This window comes from Ranitomeya imitator, chromosome 2, assembly GCF_032444005.1.
Source record: "Ranitomeya imitator isolate aRanImi1 chromosome 2, aRanImi1.pri, whole genome shotgun sequence".
Lineage (NCBI taxonomy): Eukaryota > Metazoa > Chordata > Amphibia > Anura > Dendrobatidae > Ranitomeya > Ranitomeya imitator.
This window is the reverse complement of record NC_091283.1, coordinates 239,734,798-239,752,301: the sequence shown is the minus strand read 5'-3', so window position 1 is coordinate 239,752,301 and position 17,504 is coordinate 239,734,798.

The window sequence follows — 17,504 nt, the reverse complement described above, 5'->3', positions numbered from 1 at the left end:
GCAAATTGGCCCCTCCCTACTCCCCTCCAGTCAGCGCCCACATAGCGTTTTAGCAGTCCATTAAACGGACTGCTTTACACAGCGGCATAACGCGGTGTAACGCAGTCAGTTAACGCTGCTATTAACCCTGTATGACAAACTTTTTACTATTGATGCTGCCTATGCAGCTTCAATAGTAAAAACATATAATGTTAAAAATAATAAAAAATCATTATATTCTCACCTCCCGGTGCCGCGGCAGCCTTCCCGCTCCTCGCGCGACTCTCCGGTCCAAGAATGCATTGCAGCAACGACCACTGATAACATAGAGGCCTCGCAAGACCGCTACATCATCATGTATTATTGCCACAATGCATTCTTGGGACCGGAGAGTCGCGAGGAGCATCGCTAAAGGCCAGGGCTGGATCCGGGGGCCGCCGGAAGGTGAGTATATAACTATTTTTTATTTTAAAATTCTTTTTTTTTAACAGGGATATGGTGCCCACACTGTTATAGACTGCTTGTGCTGTGTTATAGGCTGTGCTATAGACTGCGTGGGCTGTGCTATTAACTGTGTGGGCTGTGCTATATACTACGTGGGCTGTGCTATATACTACATGGGCTGTGCAATATACTACGTGGGCTGTGCTATATACTGCGTGGGCTGTGCTATATACTGCGTGGGCTGTGCTATATACTATGTGGGCTGTGCTATATACTATGTGGCTGTGCTATATACTGCGTGGGCTGTGCTATATTCTTTTGTGGGTTGTGTTATATACTGCGTGGGCTGTGCTATATACTGCGTGGGCTGTGCTATACACTGCGTGGGCTGTGCTATACACTGTGTGGGCTGTGCTATACACTGCGTGGGCTGTGCTATACACTGTGTGGGCTGTGCTATACACTGCGTGGGCTGTGCTATACACTGTGGCTGTGCTATATACTACGTGGCTGTGTTATATGCTACGTGGCTGTGCTATATACTACGTGGGCTGTGTTATATGCTACGTGGCGGTGCTATATTTCTCTGCTGTATCTGTGCATCATGAATCGTGGTATGTGTTAAAGAGGGGGGCCCACTGAGAATCTTTTGCCCGGGGCCCTCAAAAACCTGGAGCAGGCCCTGGCTTCACTGATCAGCCGGGCACGACCAATCAACGACAGGCGCAGTCCGGCCGCGAACTGGCCCGGCATTTGAACCACGCTTCGCTGATTGGTTACGCCCTGCCAGTCGAATCCTGTGTATTTATTGCATTATTCTTAAATTTTCATAAATAAACTACATACATATTCTAGAATACCCGATGCGTTAGAATCGGGCCACCATCTAGTATATATATAATAAGATACTTATTATATGGGGCTTTGCGTGTCGAGTGAGTGTGGCTATGTGGAGTGGGTGTGGCTTCATACACACACACACACACACACACACATATATGTATGTATACATGATTGATTACCACTTCGGTCTCTGTAAAAACTATCCCCTTTAACCCCTTTCCAACATGAGGTGTTAACCCCTTCATGACCGGGGGATTTTTCGTTTTTCCGTGTTCGTTTTTCGCTCCCCTCCTTCCCAGAGCCATAACTTTTTTATTTTTCCGTCAATTTGGCCATGTGAGGGCTTATTTTTTGTGGGACGAGTTGTACTTTTGAACGACATCATTGGTTTTAGCATGTCGTGTACTAGAAAATGGGAAAAAAATTCCAAGTGCGGTGAAATTGCAAAAAAAGTGCAATCCCACATTGGTTTTTTGTTTGGCTTTTTTGCTAGGTTCACTAAATGCTAAAACTAACCTGCCATTATGATTCTCCAGGTCAGTACGAGTTCATAGACACCTAACATGACTAGGTTATTTTTTATCTAAGTGGTGAAAAAAAATTCCAAACTTTGCTAAAAAAAATAAAAAAAAATTGCGCTATTTTCCGATACTCGTAGCGTCTCCATTTTTCATGATCTGGGGTCGGTTGAGGGCTTATTTTTTGCGTGCCGAGATGACGTTTTTAATAATAGCATTTCGGTGCAGATACGTTCTTTTGATCGCCCGTTATTGCATTTTAATGCAATGTCGCGGCGACAAAAAAAACGTAATTCTGGCGTTTCAAATTTTTTTCCCGCTACGCTGTTTAGCGATCAGGTTAATACTTTTTTTTAATTGATAGATCGGGCGATTCTGAGCGCGGCGATACCAAATATGCGTAGATTTGATATTTTTTTTATTGATTTATTTTGGGGCGAAAGGGGGGTGATTTAAACTTTTATGTTTTTTTTATTTTTTTCACATTTTTTTAAACTTTTTTTTTTTAACTTTTGCCATGCTTCAATAGCCTCCATGGGAGGCTAGAAGCAGGCACAACGCGATCGGCTCTGCTACATAGCAGCGATCCGCTGATCGCTGCTATGTAGCAGAAATGGAGGTGTGCTGTGAGCGCCGACCACAGGGTGGCGCTCACAGCCACCGCTCATCAGTAACCATAGAGGTCTCTGGGACCTCTATGGTTACAATATACAAGCATCGCCGACCCCCGATCATGTGACGGGGGTCGGCGATGACGTCATTTCCGGCCGCCCGGCTGGAAGCGGTAGTTAAATGCCGCTGTCTGCGTTTGACAGCGGCATTTAACTAGTTAATAGGTGCGGGCAGATCGCGATTCTGCCCGCGCCTATTACGGGCACATGTCAGCTGTTCAAAACAGCTGACATGTCCCAGCTTTGATGCGGGCTCACCGCGGAGCCCTGCATCAAAGCAGGGGAGCTGGTAAGGGGTTAATGTATGCCGATGTCAGACTTCCCTTTGATGTGGGCTTCAGCGCTGAGCCACATTTTTTCTGGCACATGACAGCAAGCGCGCAGGAAATCCCGCCCATTAGTGACCCCATCACATGATCGCGGGTCACCGATGGGTTGACATGACAACCAGAGGTCTCCAGCAGAAGTCTATGGTTGTCACTGCCACATTGCTATGAGTGCCGCCCACTAGCCAAAAACGCATGGACCAGGGATCATCGTGTCGAACTCCTGCCCTCCTTTTAACATGGGCAAAATGCTACTCAGGCAACACAGGGTGAGGATAAAACAGTGTGGCAAAGCTTTATTGAACCACAAAACAGGCAGATAACATATCGAACAGTCCCAGCACAGTACCCAAGATGGTGCACATTACAGAGTCTCGCCCTTCTACTGACTCGCCGGGATAATAGCACCTGTGACTTCAGATCTTCCAGGGTCGCTACCTCACCTGTGGCATGCACAGAGAGGAGGTAACTACAAGCGTAGGAAGACGACAGTCCAACAAAAAAAGGTTTTAAAAAATATAAAAAAATATATAAAAGTTCAAATCACCCCCTTACAAAATAAAAAAAACAAATACCAGGGGCGTGTCCAGCACTCGAGGAAGGAGGACGCATGGTGGAGAGCTCTTCCAGAAACGAGGAGATTTGGACACTTCCCTGGTCCTACCCTGACCACAAACCACCCGAAACCCCCTAGCAACATACCCCCGACTCACGGACGAGAGGCACCCTGCAGCACGGCCGAAACGGAGGCGAGCTGACTCAGCAAGGACATTCTGGACATCACGGACAGTGCAGAGAGAGTTATATCTGTGCTTTCTCTGCATTACTCCAGGAAGAAATTCTAACAGCACATATCATCTAACTGACTTATACACTTTATAATATAAGATCTCTGACGACACCTAATGCTGAAATCAAGCATAACAACAGAAATTTTTGAGACACTGCTCACGCTCCCTGCAACCTTTCAAACATATACACATACAAACTAGAGGGGGCTTGCTGATGGAGGGCTGCGGCTAATGTGGTGACCGCTGCACCCCCATGTTCCCCCAAGGCTATTTATGACCAATCCAGGCGGCAGACATCTATGGGTAAATCTAAAAAGGCTTCTGGGCAGACAACAAATCTAAATAAAGAGCCTAATCTGGAGGACATGAAACGCTTCCTACATTCAACTCCTCAGACAAGGAATATGAGATCTACAATGTCGCAAGCCATGCATAAAAATAGCTCTTCCTCATGGAAATCACAAACACAGCACAACTTCCCCACAAAACCAACAGACAATAATAATGAGGATAATGACACCCCTGATGACATGAATATAGCTGAGCAAAGTAAATATATCAAAGCTCTACCAACTAATAAAGACCTAGAAGGGTTTGCGTGCAGACTTGAGAACTCGTACAAAAAAGAAATCCATAACCTGCAGATGGAATTTACATCGCGTATAGAGGACGTAGAAAAGACCCAGGAGGATATCACACAAGAATTACAGGCCAACAGAGTAATCCTAATCGATCACACTCTGAAATTGGAGGAAATATCGTCTGGTCTGGAGGACTTGGAGACCCGCAACAGGCGCAATAATATCCGTATACGTGGCTTACCAGAGTCTGTTAATGCCCCGGATCTAGACCGCACAGTGCAAAAAATATTCCTGGACATTCTTGGCGACAGCGAGGATAATATCGAGTTTGACAGGATTCATAGATCCCTTGGCCCTAAACCCACATCTGATACACGCCCTCGTGATGTCATCTGTAGGGTGCACTATTTCAGAGTCAAAGAAGCCATCATGATAGCCTCCAGGAAAAAGGGCCCCTCCTATTTGAAGGCCATCAAATCCTACTCCTGTCAGACCTATCCAGACGTACTTTATTATTACGCAGAGCTTTGAAACCCTTGTTGGCGGTTCTTAAGGCGCCTCTTTCCGCCGTATTGGGGACCTGGCTAATTTCTTGGGAACATGTGAACTTCTGCAAATAGATCTCCTGGAGTGGCCATCGATCCCAGCACTTCCAGATGCTCCTCCAAGGTGGCTCAAGGTTCCCCAACCTAAGAAACGGAAGACCACAGGAAGTCCTTCGGATCCGCCATGAAGTTCCTTTTCTCTTTTTCTCCATTTTCAATCACTTTTTTCTATTATTATTTCTCCTCTATCCTACTCATGACCCATCACAGGTTCATACCTGAACATTAGAGGAGAAAATGGTAACTCTCCATTAACTATATTGTAGTTGAAACAGACTTTGTTTATTATTGGGTTACATTTAGATGTTCTGCTGTAGTTGAGAAGGTCCTATGTATATCTTTTGTTGTTCCTGGGGCCTTTCAAGAGCGCAGGGGACATGGAGGGGATGCTGCTCTTACTCGGGCTTCCTTCCTCCCTACGAGGTGTATAGGTAATTAGTTGCCTAAGTAACACCGATGCAACAACTGTTTTGGAGAACAAGCTCCAACATAGTTTTTCTTATGTTATTTATCTTCCATCACTCTCCCCTTATTTCACTTTCTTTTCTTCCCTCTCCCCATCCTTTCCCCATCTTATTTGGCTGTTTTGTAATCCAACGGACTTCTTATCCATTTGGAAGCATGAAGAAGTGAGATACCGGTAAATACCTAGATAATGGATAAGATTAAACTTTGCTTCTTTAGGATATGTGCACACGTACAGGTTTTTTTGCGTTTTTTTGCGTTTTTTCACAATAAAAACGCGATAAAACCACATTAGAAACTGCAGTCATATGCATCCTATCATTTAGAATGCATTCTGCAATTTTTGTGCACATGATGCGTTTTTTTCTGCAAAAAAACGCATCGCGGTAAAAAAAGCAGCATGTTCATTAATTTTGCGTTTTTTCCGCGTTTTTCCCACTATTCTATGCATTTGGAAAAAAACGCAAGAAAAAACGCATCAAAAACGCGCAAAAAAACCCCATGCGGATTTCTGGCAGAAATGTCAGGTTTTTGTCAGGAAAATTTCTGCCAGAAATCCTGACGTGTGCACATAGCCTAAATGTAAAGGGGCTAAACACTCCAGAAAAAAGGAGACACGTTTTATTTAATAGTTATAAGCAACAGGTCTCGGTGATATTGTTCCAGGAGAAAAATTTCAAAACTGGAGCAATACCACATTGCATCACAAAATATTACCCTAAAAATGGTATCATAGCCGAAATCCATACTCCAAATCTAAAGGTGTCTCAATAGCTTTCCAAAAATCTTTTATGCCTGAGATCCTAGATTCCCTAGTCGACGAAAATGGCAGATACATTTTTCTGCTTATCACATGGGCAACATATAAACTCGTGATAGCTAATGTGTATTTTCAAAACCAAGGACAACAGAAATTTGGAGCTGAATGTAAAAGGCGCCTCGATGAGTTTTGCCGGTTCCTCTCCTGTGATACTTGGAGGCGACTTCAATATACCAATGAACCCTGTGGTGGACGTCTCCTCGGGTAAGTCTTCATATCCCTCATTCTATATTAACAAAATAAGATCTCAGTTGCATAGTATGAGAATGGTAGATGTCTGGAGGGCTCTTCATCCTGAAACTAGGGACTATAGCTTTTTCTCAAAAATCCACAATATTTATAGCATATATCAAAATTCCAATGTGCATTATCGGTGGTGGACAGTAATTTACACAATAATTTCACCATATATGTGTATATATATATATATATATATATATATAGATATATATATATATCTATATATATATATATACACACACCTACATGTCCATCTATCAAACCACCATCTATGCATGGATATATAGTTACATATAGTTATTAAGATTGAAGGAAGACTTTGAGTCCATCTAGTTCAACCCATAGCCTAACCTAACATGCCCTAACATGTTGATCCAGAGGAAGGCAAAAAAAAAACCATGTGGCAAAGAGTAAGCTCCACATTGGGGGAAAAAATTCCTTCCCAACTCCACATTCGGCAATCAGACTAGTTCCTTGGATCAACGCCCTATCAAGGAATCTAGTGTATATACCCTGTAACATTATACTTTTCCAGAAATATATCCAGTCCCCTCTTATATTTAAGTAATGAATCACTCATTATAACATCATACGGCAGAGAGTTCCGTAGTCTCACTACTCTTACAGTAAAGAACCCGCGTCTGTTATTATGCTTAAACCTTCTTTCCTCCAGATGTAGAGGATGCCCCCTTGTCCCTGTTTCAGATCTATGATTAAAAAGATCATCAGAAAGGTCTAAAACAACCTAAAAAAAGGTCTAAAACAATTTCTAAAACAATCCACAGTGAGGAGATTGCAACAAAACAAAATCCTCTAAACTGCATGCTCGCAAACGCCAGAAGCCTGACAAACAAGATGGAAGAACTAGAAGCAGAAATATCTACAGGTAACTTTGACATAGTGGGAATAACCGAGACATGGTTAGATGAAAGCTATGACTGGGCAGTTAACTTACAGGGTTACAGTCTGTTTAGAAAGGATCGTAAAAATCGGAGAGGAGGAGGGGTTTGTCTCTATGTAAAGTCTTGTCTAAAGTCCACTTTAAGGGAGGATATTAGCGAAGGGAATAAGGATGTCGAGTCCATATGGGTCGAAATTCATGGAGGGAAAAATGGTAACAAAATTCTCATTGGGGTCTGTTACAAACCCCCAAATATAACAGAAACCATGGAAAGTCTACTTCTAAAGCAGATAGATGAAGCTGCAACCCATAATGAGGTCCTGGTTATGGGGGACTTTAACTACCCGGATATTAACTGGGAAACAGAAACCTGTGAAACCCATAAAGGCAACAGGTTTCTGCTAATAACCAAGAAAAATTATCTTTCACAATTGGTGCAGAATCCAACCAGAGGAGCAGCACTTTTAGACCTAATACTATCTAATAGACCTGACAGAATAACAAATCTGCAGGTGGTTGGGCATTTAGGAAATAGCGACCACAATATTGTGCAGTTTCACCTGTCTTTCACTAGGGGGACTTGTCAGGGAGTCACAAAAACATTGAACTTTAGGAAGGCAAAGTTTGAACAGCTTAGAGATGCCCTTAATCTGGTAGACTGGGACAATATCCTCAGAAATGAGAATACAGATAATAAATGGGAAATGTTTAAGAACATCCTAAATAGGCAGTGTAAGCGGTTTATACCTTGTGGGAATAAAAGGACTAGAAATAGGAAAAACCCAATGTGGCTAAACAAAGAAGTAAGACAGGCAATTAACAGTAAAAAGAAAGCATTTGCACTACTAAAGCAGGATGGCACCATTGAAGCTCTAAAAAACTATAGGGAGAAAAATACTTTATCTAAAAAACTAATTAAAGCTGCCAAAAAGGAAACAGAGAAGCACATTGCTAAGGAGAGTAAAACTAATCCCAAACTGTTCTTCAACTATATCAATAGTAAAAGAATAAAAACTGAAAATGTAGGCCCCTTAAAAAATAGTGAGGAAAGAATGGTTGTAGATGACGAGGAAAAAGCTAACATATTAAACACCTTCTTCTCCACGGTATTCACGGTGGAAAATGAAATGCTAGGTGAAATCCCAAGAAACAATGAAAACCCTATATTAAGGGTCACCAATCTAACCCAAGAAGAGGTGCGAAACCGGCTAAATAAGATTAAAATAGATAAATCTCCGGGTCCGGATGGCATACACCCACGAGTACTAAGAGAACTAAGTAATGTAATAGATAAACCATTATTTCTTATTTTTAGGGACTCTATAGCGACAGGGTCTGTTCCGCAGGACTGGCGCATAGCAAATGTGGTGCCAATATTCAAAAAGGGCTCTAAAAGTGAACCTGGAAATTATAGGCCAGTAAGTCTAACCTCTATTGTTGGTAAAATATTTGAAGGGTTTCTGAGGGATGTTATTCTGGATTATCTCAATGAGAATAACTGTTTAACTCCATATCAGCATGGGTTTATGAGAAATCGCTCCTGTCAAACCAATCTAATCAGTTTTTATGAAGAGGTAAGCTATAGACTGGACCACGGTGAGTCATTGGACGTGGTATATCTCGATTTTTCCAAAGCGTTTGATACCGTGCCGCACAAGAGGTTGGTACACAAAATGAGAATGCTTGGTCTGGGGGAAAATGTGTGTAAATGGGTTAGTAACTGGCTTAGTGATAGAAAGCAGAGGGTGGTTATAAATGGTATAGTCTCTAACTGGGTCGCTGTGACCAGTGGGGTACCGCAGGGGTCAGTATTGGGACCTGTTCTCTTCAACATATTCATTAATGATCTGGTAAAAGGTTTACACAGTAAAATATCGATATTTGCAGATGATACAAAACTATGTAAAGCAGTTAATACAAGAGAAGATAGTATTCTGCTACAGATGGATCTGGATAAGTTGGAAACTTGGGCTGAAAGGTGGCAGATGAGGTTTAACAATGATAAATGTAAGGTTATACACATGGGAAGAAGGAATCAGTGTCACCATTACACACTGAATGGGAAACCACTGGGTAAATCTGACAGGGAGAAGGACTTGGGGATCCTAGTTAATGATAAACTTACCTGGAGCAGCCAGTGCCAGGCAGCAGCTGCCAAGGCAAACAGGATCATGGGGTGCATTAAAAGAGGTCTGGATACACATGATGAGAGCATTATACTGCCTCTGTACAAATCCCTAGTTAGACCGCACATGGAGTACTGTGTCCAGTTTTGGGCACCGGTGCTCAGGAAGGATATAATGGAACTAGAGAGAGTACAAAGGAGGGCAACAAAATTAATAAAGGGGATGGGAGAACTACAATACCCAGATAGATTAGCGAAATTAGGATTATTTAGTCTAGAAAAAAGACGACTGAGGGGCGATCTAATAACCATGTATAAGTATATAAGGGGACAATACAAATATCTCGCTGAGGATCTGTTTATACCAAGGAAGGTGACGGGCACAAGGGGGCATTCTTTGCGTCTGGAGGAGAGAAGGTTTTTCCACCAACATAGAAGAGGATTCTTTACTGTTAGGGCAGTGAGAATCTGGAATTGCTTGCCTGAGGAGGTGGTGATGGCGAACTCAGTCGAGGGGTTCAAGAGAGGCCTGGATGTCTTCCTGGAGCAGAACAATATTGTATCATACAATTATTAGGTTCTGTAGAAGGACGTAGATCTGGGTATTTATTATGATGGAATATAGGCTGAACTGGATGGACAAATGTCTTTTTTTCGGCCTTACTAACTATGTTACTATGTTACTATGTTACTATGTCTTTGTATTGTCCCCTCATATATTTATACATTAAAATAAGATCAACCCTTAGGCTAGGTTCACATTGCGTTAGGGCAATCCGTTGAGTGCATAGCGCTAGCGGATTGCACTAACGCAATGTTTGTTTAGGGTCCGCGTTCGGCATCCCCGATCTGCGCTAGCGAGGGACGGACCTCGGACGCACCTCGGACGCTGCCAGCAGCATCCGAGGTCCGTCACAAAAGAACGGCACATCGCTAGCGCGTGCCGAAAGTGGCATGCGCTAGCGATGCGTTACAGCAAAAAATTACATTGTTGTCAATGGGTGCGCTAACGGACCCGTTGCACGGCATTAATTGCGACATTTTCGCCGTGCAACGCAGTTCGTTAGCGTTAACCCATTAATGCAATGTGAACCTAGCCTTAGCCTTCGTTTTTCCAAACTAAATAGCCCCAAGTGTAATAACCTATCTTGGTATTGCAGACCCCCCCAGTCCTCTAATAACCTTGGTCGCTATTCTCTGCACCCGCTCCAGTTCAGCTATGTCTTTCTTATGCACCACAGACCAGAACTGTGCACAGTATTCTAAGTGTGGTCGAACAAGTGACTTGTATAGAGGTAAAATTATGTTCTCCTCATGAGTATCTATGCCTCTTTTAATGCATACCATTATTTTATTTGCCTTAGTAGCAGCTGCCTGTCACTGGTATGAGTTTGTCATCCACCCATACACCCAGGTCTTTTTCATTGACGGTTTTGCCCAGAGTTTTAGAATTAAGCGCATAGTTATACATTCTATTACTTCTACCCAAGTGCATGACCTTACATTTATCCCCATTAAAGCTCATTTGCCATTTATCAGCCCAAGCTTCTAGTTTACATAAATCATTCTGTAATATAAAATTGTCCTCCTCTGTATTGATTACCCTGCAGAGTTTAGTGTCATCTGCAAATATTGAAATTCTACTCCGAATGCCCCCTACAAGGTCATTAATAAATATGTTAAAAAGAAGAGGGCCCAATACTGACCCCTGTGTTACCCCACTGCTAACCGCGACCCAGTCCGAGTGTGTTCCATTAATAACCACCCTTTGTTTCCTATTCCTGAGCCAGCTCTCAACCCACTTACACATATTTTCCCCTATCCCCATTATTCTCATTTTATGTATCAACCTTTTGTGTGGCACCGTATCAAAAGCTTTTGTAAAGTCCATATACACTACGTCCACTGGGTTCCCTTGGTCCAGTCCGGAACTTACCTCTTCATAGAAGCTGATCAGATTAGTCTGACATGAACGGTTCCTAGTAAACCCATGCTGATACTGGGTCATGAGGTTATTCCTCTTCAGATAGTCCAGTATAGCGTCCCTTAGAATGCCCTCCAGGATTTTACCCACAGTAGAGGTTAAGCTTACTGGCCTATAATTTCTGAGTTCAGTTTTTGTCCCCTTTTTGAATATTGGCACCACATTTGCTATACGCCAGTCCTGTGGTACAGACCCTGTTGTTATGGACTCTTTAAAGATTAAAAATAATGGTCTATCAATGACTGTACTTAATTCCTGCAGTACTCAGGGGTGTATCCCATCCAGGCCCGAAGATTTGTCAATTTTAGTGATTTTTAGACGCCGCCGCACTTCCTGCTGGGTTAAGCAGGTGACATTTAATGGGGAATTTTTATCACTAGACATTTTGTCGCCATGGGATTTTCTTTTGTAAATACTGATGAAAAAAAGTCATTTAGCATATTGGCTTTTTCCTCATCCTCATCCACCATTTCACCCAGACTATTTTTAAGGGGGCCAACACTATCATTTTTTGGTTTCTTACTATTTACGTAGTTAAAGAATATTTTGGGATTATTTTTACTTTCTCTAGCAATGAGTCTCTCTGTCTCAATCTTTGCTGCCTTGATTTGCTTTTTACAGAATTTATTTAATTTTTTGTATTTAATTAATGCCTCCTCACTACCTACTTCCTTTAATTCTCTAAATGCTTTCTTTTTATCACTTATTGCGCCCCTTACCGCTCTTTTTAGCCATATTGGTTTCCTCCTATTTCTAGTATGTTCTTTCCCATACGGTATATACTCTGCACAGGTCCTATCCAGGATGCTAATAAATATCTCCCATTTTCTTTGTCTATTTTTATGTCTCAGGATATCGTCCCAGTTAATTGCACCAAGATCATCGCTCATCCGTTGGAAATTTGCCCTCCTGAAGTTCAGTGTCCTTGTCACCCCTCTACTACACATCTTATTATAGGATACATGAAAACTTATTATTTTGTGATCACTATTCCACAAGTGACCCCCAACCCTTATATTTGCTATGCGGTCTGGCCTGTTGGTTAATATTAGGTCTAGCAGTGCCCCCCTTCTTGTTGGGTCCTGAACCAGTTGTGAAAGGTAATTGTCTTTCATAGTTGTCAGACACCGATTACCTTTGCTGGAACTGCAGGTTTCTGTTCCCCAATCTATTTCAGGGTAGTTGAAGTCCCCCATAATAATGACTTCTACTTGAGTCGCAGCTTCATCTATTTGCTTTATGAGGATATTCTCCATTGCATCCATTATTTTTGGAGATTTATAAAAAACCCCTATCAGTAATTTATTATTTTTTCCCACTCCCCTTTTCTCCACTCACAGGGACTCTACATTTTCATTAGATTCACCTATAATATCATGCCGGATGGGTTTTAAGGACGATTTTAAATACAGACACACCCCTCCCCCTCGCTTATCCATTCGGTCATTTCTGAACAGACTATAACCCTGTAAATTAACAGCCCAGTCATGGCTCTCATCCAGCCATGTCTCAGATATCCCCACCATGTCATAATTATGCTCCAACAACATTAGTTCTAATTCGTCCATTTTGTTGGTGAGGTTTCTGGCATTAGTATACATACATTTTATGTATTTCTCTGCACCTCTATTCTTTCTTAAATTATTAACTGTTCTAACCCCACCCCCATGCCACCGCCACCCCCATCTTCCTTATTTGTGCCCAGGTCTCTGTCTGCACTATCTTCCCCTCCTATAAAATGAATACCCTCCCCCCAATTCCTAGTTTAAACACTCCTCCAACCTTCTAGCCATTTTCTCCCCAGCACAGCTGCACCCTCCCCATTGAGGTGCAGCCCGTCCCTAGCGTATGGATAACTGCAAAACATAGTTTAGTCAGGAAAGGAAGCACCACGCAGTCATGGAATACAAAATCAAAAACACTTTTATTATATTAAACAGGATAAAAACCGGACAAACAGTGCACAGGAGGGCTAAAAGATGACAAGGGATGTCACCAACATCATGCTAAGCCCAAGGTAGGGTAATCCCTGAATGGAAGTAAACTCATACAGGTAGACTATAAAGTGCAAAATGCAACATGTAATAGCGGTGGAAACCACCAAAACAAGAAACAGTACAACCAATATCACTAGCTCGTCAAAAATCCAATTGTAAATGCAATGGCTGTAATAATATTAGAGCGTGCACATCACCTGATGAAGATGGTAAATAACGCAGGGACAACTGTCCACCCCGACGCGCGTTTCAGTTTGGTACCTTCCTCAAGGGATGCATGAATATACAGGGGCAATGGGGAAATAAATAGGGACCCGTAAATGACATGGCGCAGCCCCGCATTGCCTCGCTTCCGCCCAGTCCCAGCGAACCGGGCAGACGACGACCGGAAACACGTGGGGCCCCACGTGATCAGGAAGTACGTACGCGGTCACTGGGAATCAGGCGGAACGAAGACAAAGCGGCGCACGCGCAGTAATGTGTAAGTATAACAACGCCATCTCTACTGAGGGCAAAGAAAAGGGCAGTAAAGCGGAATTAGTGTGAAGGGGAGTAGGAAGAAACTGTATGAATAAAGCGGTATGAGGTCGCAAGAATCAGGTGTGTGCCGCTTTGTCTTCGTTCCACCTGATTCCCAGTGACCGCGCACGTACTTCCTGATCACGTGGGGCCTCACGTGTTTCCGGTCGTCGTCTGCCCAGTTTGCTGGGACTGGGCGGAAATGAGGCAATGCGGGGCTGCGCCGTATCATTTATGGGTCCCTATTTATTTCCCCATTGCCCCTGTATGTTAATGCGCCCCTTGAGGAAGGTACCAAACCGAAACGCGAGTCGGGGTAGACAGGTGTCCCTGCGTTATTTACCATCTTCATCAGGTGATGTGCACGCTCTAATATTATTACAGCCATTGCATTTACAATTGGATTTTTGACGATCTAGTGATATTGGTTGTACGGTTTCTTGTTTCGGTGGTTGCCACCGCTATTACATGTTGCATTTTGCACTTTATAGTCTACCTGTATAAGTTTACTTCCATTCAGGGATTACCCTACCTTGGGCTTAGCATGATGTTGGTGACATCCCTTGCCATCTTTTAGCCCTGCTGTTCACTGTTTGTCCGGTTTTTATCCTGTTTAATATAATAAAAGTGTTTTTGATTTTGTATTCCATGACTGCGTGGTGCTTCCTTTCCTGACTAAACTATGTTTTGCAGTTATCCATATATCCATGCATAGGTGGTGGTTTGATAGATGGACATGTAGGTGTTTGTGTACATATATATATATATATAACAAATACAATAATCGATAAGCATCTAATGCAATAAGTGGCCGAGAGCATGGTCAAAATCTACCAAAAAGAACTCTCCCTATCATCAGACAACTAGATAATATAGACAGAAATGTCGCTCCTAGACTCAAATATACTACACCAGCGAAAAAAGGGGGGAGTATCAACACCAAAATTTAGTAGAAAAAATATGCAAAATTTTATTAATACAAAAGAAGTAACATATACATAAAAAAGCATGATAGAGTATACAAAGATTCCACCATGCGGAGAGGAGGAAAACCAGCCGGTACACTAATGGTAAAGCACACAGATGCAAATACGACCTGGGTAGATATCAGAAAGATTAAAGTAATCCCGGATGTAAATGTAACTACAGTGAGGGATCATCCCTCCGGTTCCATAAAGGATCCATATAGTAATTAGAAATCATATCATCCTGGATATACACGTATCACCAGAGTACTATACACTTACCCATCATAAGTCTGCATCAGCGTGGCCTTCCCACTACCCCTGACGCGCGTTTCGCATTTGTAGCTTTCTCAAAGGGGAAGTGTTACTCTGTGGCTAAGTGTATAGTACTCTGGTGATACGTGTATATCCAGGATGATATGATTTCTAATTACTATATGGGGCCTTTATGGAATCGGAGGGATGATCCCTCACTGTAGTTACTTTTACATCCGGGATTACTTTAATCTTTCTGATATCTACCCAGGTCGTATTTGCATCTGTGTGCTTTACCATTAGTGTACCGGCTGGTTTTCCTCCTCTCCGCATGGTGGAATCTTTGTATAGTCTATCATGCTTTTTTATGTATATGTTACTTCTTTTGTATTAATAAAATTTTGCATATTTTCTCTACTAAATTTTGGTGTCGATACTCCCCCTTTTTTCGCTGGTGTAGTATATATATATATATATATATATATATATATACACACATATATGGTGAAATTATTGTGTAAATTACTGTCCACCACCGATAATGCACATTGGAATTTTGATATATATTAATTTAACTGTGTTATGCACAGGTGTTCGTTCTGATGATATGGACTACAGAGCCAAAGAAAAAGCGTGGCTCAGCCAGGTGGACCAGACCTTTGGTGCCGGTGGGGTTAATACACAGCAGTGTGGTGACCTAAGATTTGATGACAAATTAGCAATGGTGAAGGATTCCCTAATTAGACGCTCAAGGTTATGGTGGAACCGCATTTTTTTGGAAAAGTATATGACCAATAAAATGATCCCAAGGGGATTACTTGTTCATGTGATTCCAACTTTTCCAATTGTTAAATATTAATTATTACCGTAATTGAATTATTCTTATTCTGTACTGAGCACATTGTTTCTTGCGGACACTACCAAAAGCTATTTCTGTGTATGTAGCTCAGAGCATAAGTTATCACCATATACAGGGAACACGTGATCTGTGTTGAACATATATAAACATCTCTTAGGAGGGTGTGGGGGCCTTTTGTCATGTGGGACTGTCACCCCTGCCTTCACCATGGACGTCGGACAAAGAAGGAACAACAGCTGATAGCCATGATGATTTCGGACTTCACACAGACAGACTGTTTTACCATTCAGGACCTTGGGAAAGATGAGTAACAAGACAAGCGCTGATATTTACACATGGACAATCTGTTCGTAACTATTTCATCTACTTTTATGTTTTTGCTGCAATGGTGGATAATTCAATAAACCACTATACTTTTCCTCAGAATATCATGACATTTTTCTTTTAAGAATAACGCACCTGGTTAAGTCTTGATTAAATATTTTTGCGAAATAACCATTTTTAACAGGGTCCCCGAGGGTCACTGATCCTCGGGGGTCACTTTGACCCTCAGGGGTCGCTAAGGGTCACTTTGAGCCTCGGGGGTCCCTGGGGGTCAATTTGATGCTCAGGGCTACTTTGACCCTTGGGGTCCGATTTGGTGGGTGGTGCCACCCTGGGTCTGATTTGGTGGGCAGGGCCACCCTGGGTCCGATTTGGTAAGCGGGGTCACTCTGGCTCTGATTTGGTGGGTTGGGTCAATCTGGGTCTGATTTGGTGGGCGGGGTCATTTTGGGTCCGATTCGGTGGGCGGGGTCACTCTGGGTCCGATTTGGTGGGCGGGGTCACTCTGGGTCCGATTTGGTGGGCGGGGTCACTCTGGGTCCGATTTGGTGGGCAGGGCATCTCAGGGTCTAATTTGGTGAGAGGGGCTCCTCAGGGACCGATTTGGTGGGCGGGGTCATCCTTGTGGGTCACTTTGATCTTCGGGGGTCCCCGATGCCACTTTCAACTTAAAACTGCCCGGGTGCCCGGGTCCCTTAGAGGCCTTAAAACTGCCCGGGGTCCCTTAGAGGCCTTAAAACTGCCTGGGGTCCTTTAGAGGCCTTAAAACTGCCCGGGTCCCTTAGAGGCCTTAAAACTTCAAGGGGTCCCTTAGAGGCCTTAAAACTGCCCGGGGTCCCTTAGAGGCCTTAAAACTGCCCGAGGTCCCTTAGAGGCCTTAAAACCGCCCGGGGTCCCTTAGAGGCCTTAAAACTGCCCGGGGTCCTTTAGAGGCCTTTAAACTGCCCGGGGTCCCTTAGAAGCCTTGAAACTGCCCGGGCTCTCTTAGAGGCCTTAAAACTACCTGGGGTCCCTTTGGGGCCTTAAAACCGCCTGGGGTCCTTTAGGAGCCGCAATACTGCCCGGCGTCCTTTAGGGGCAGCAATACTGCCTGGGGTCCCTTAGGGGACGCAGTGAGCTTCTACATCCACTTTGGTGCATGTTCTCTTTCAGCGGCATCGTCATGTGATTAAGCTAGATTTGCATTTGTGCTGTGCTGTTCCTTTCACTTTAAGAGCTGATATTATCTGGCAAAACCTGTGTCCTGGTGGGGTCATGTAGAGTTCGTAGGCGTTGGCATAGTAACTGGGTCT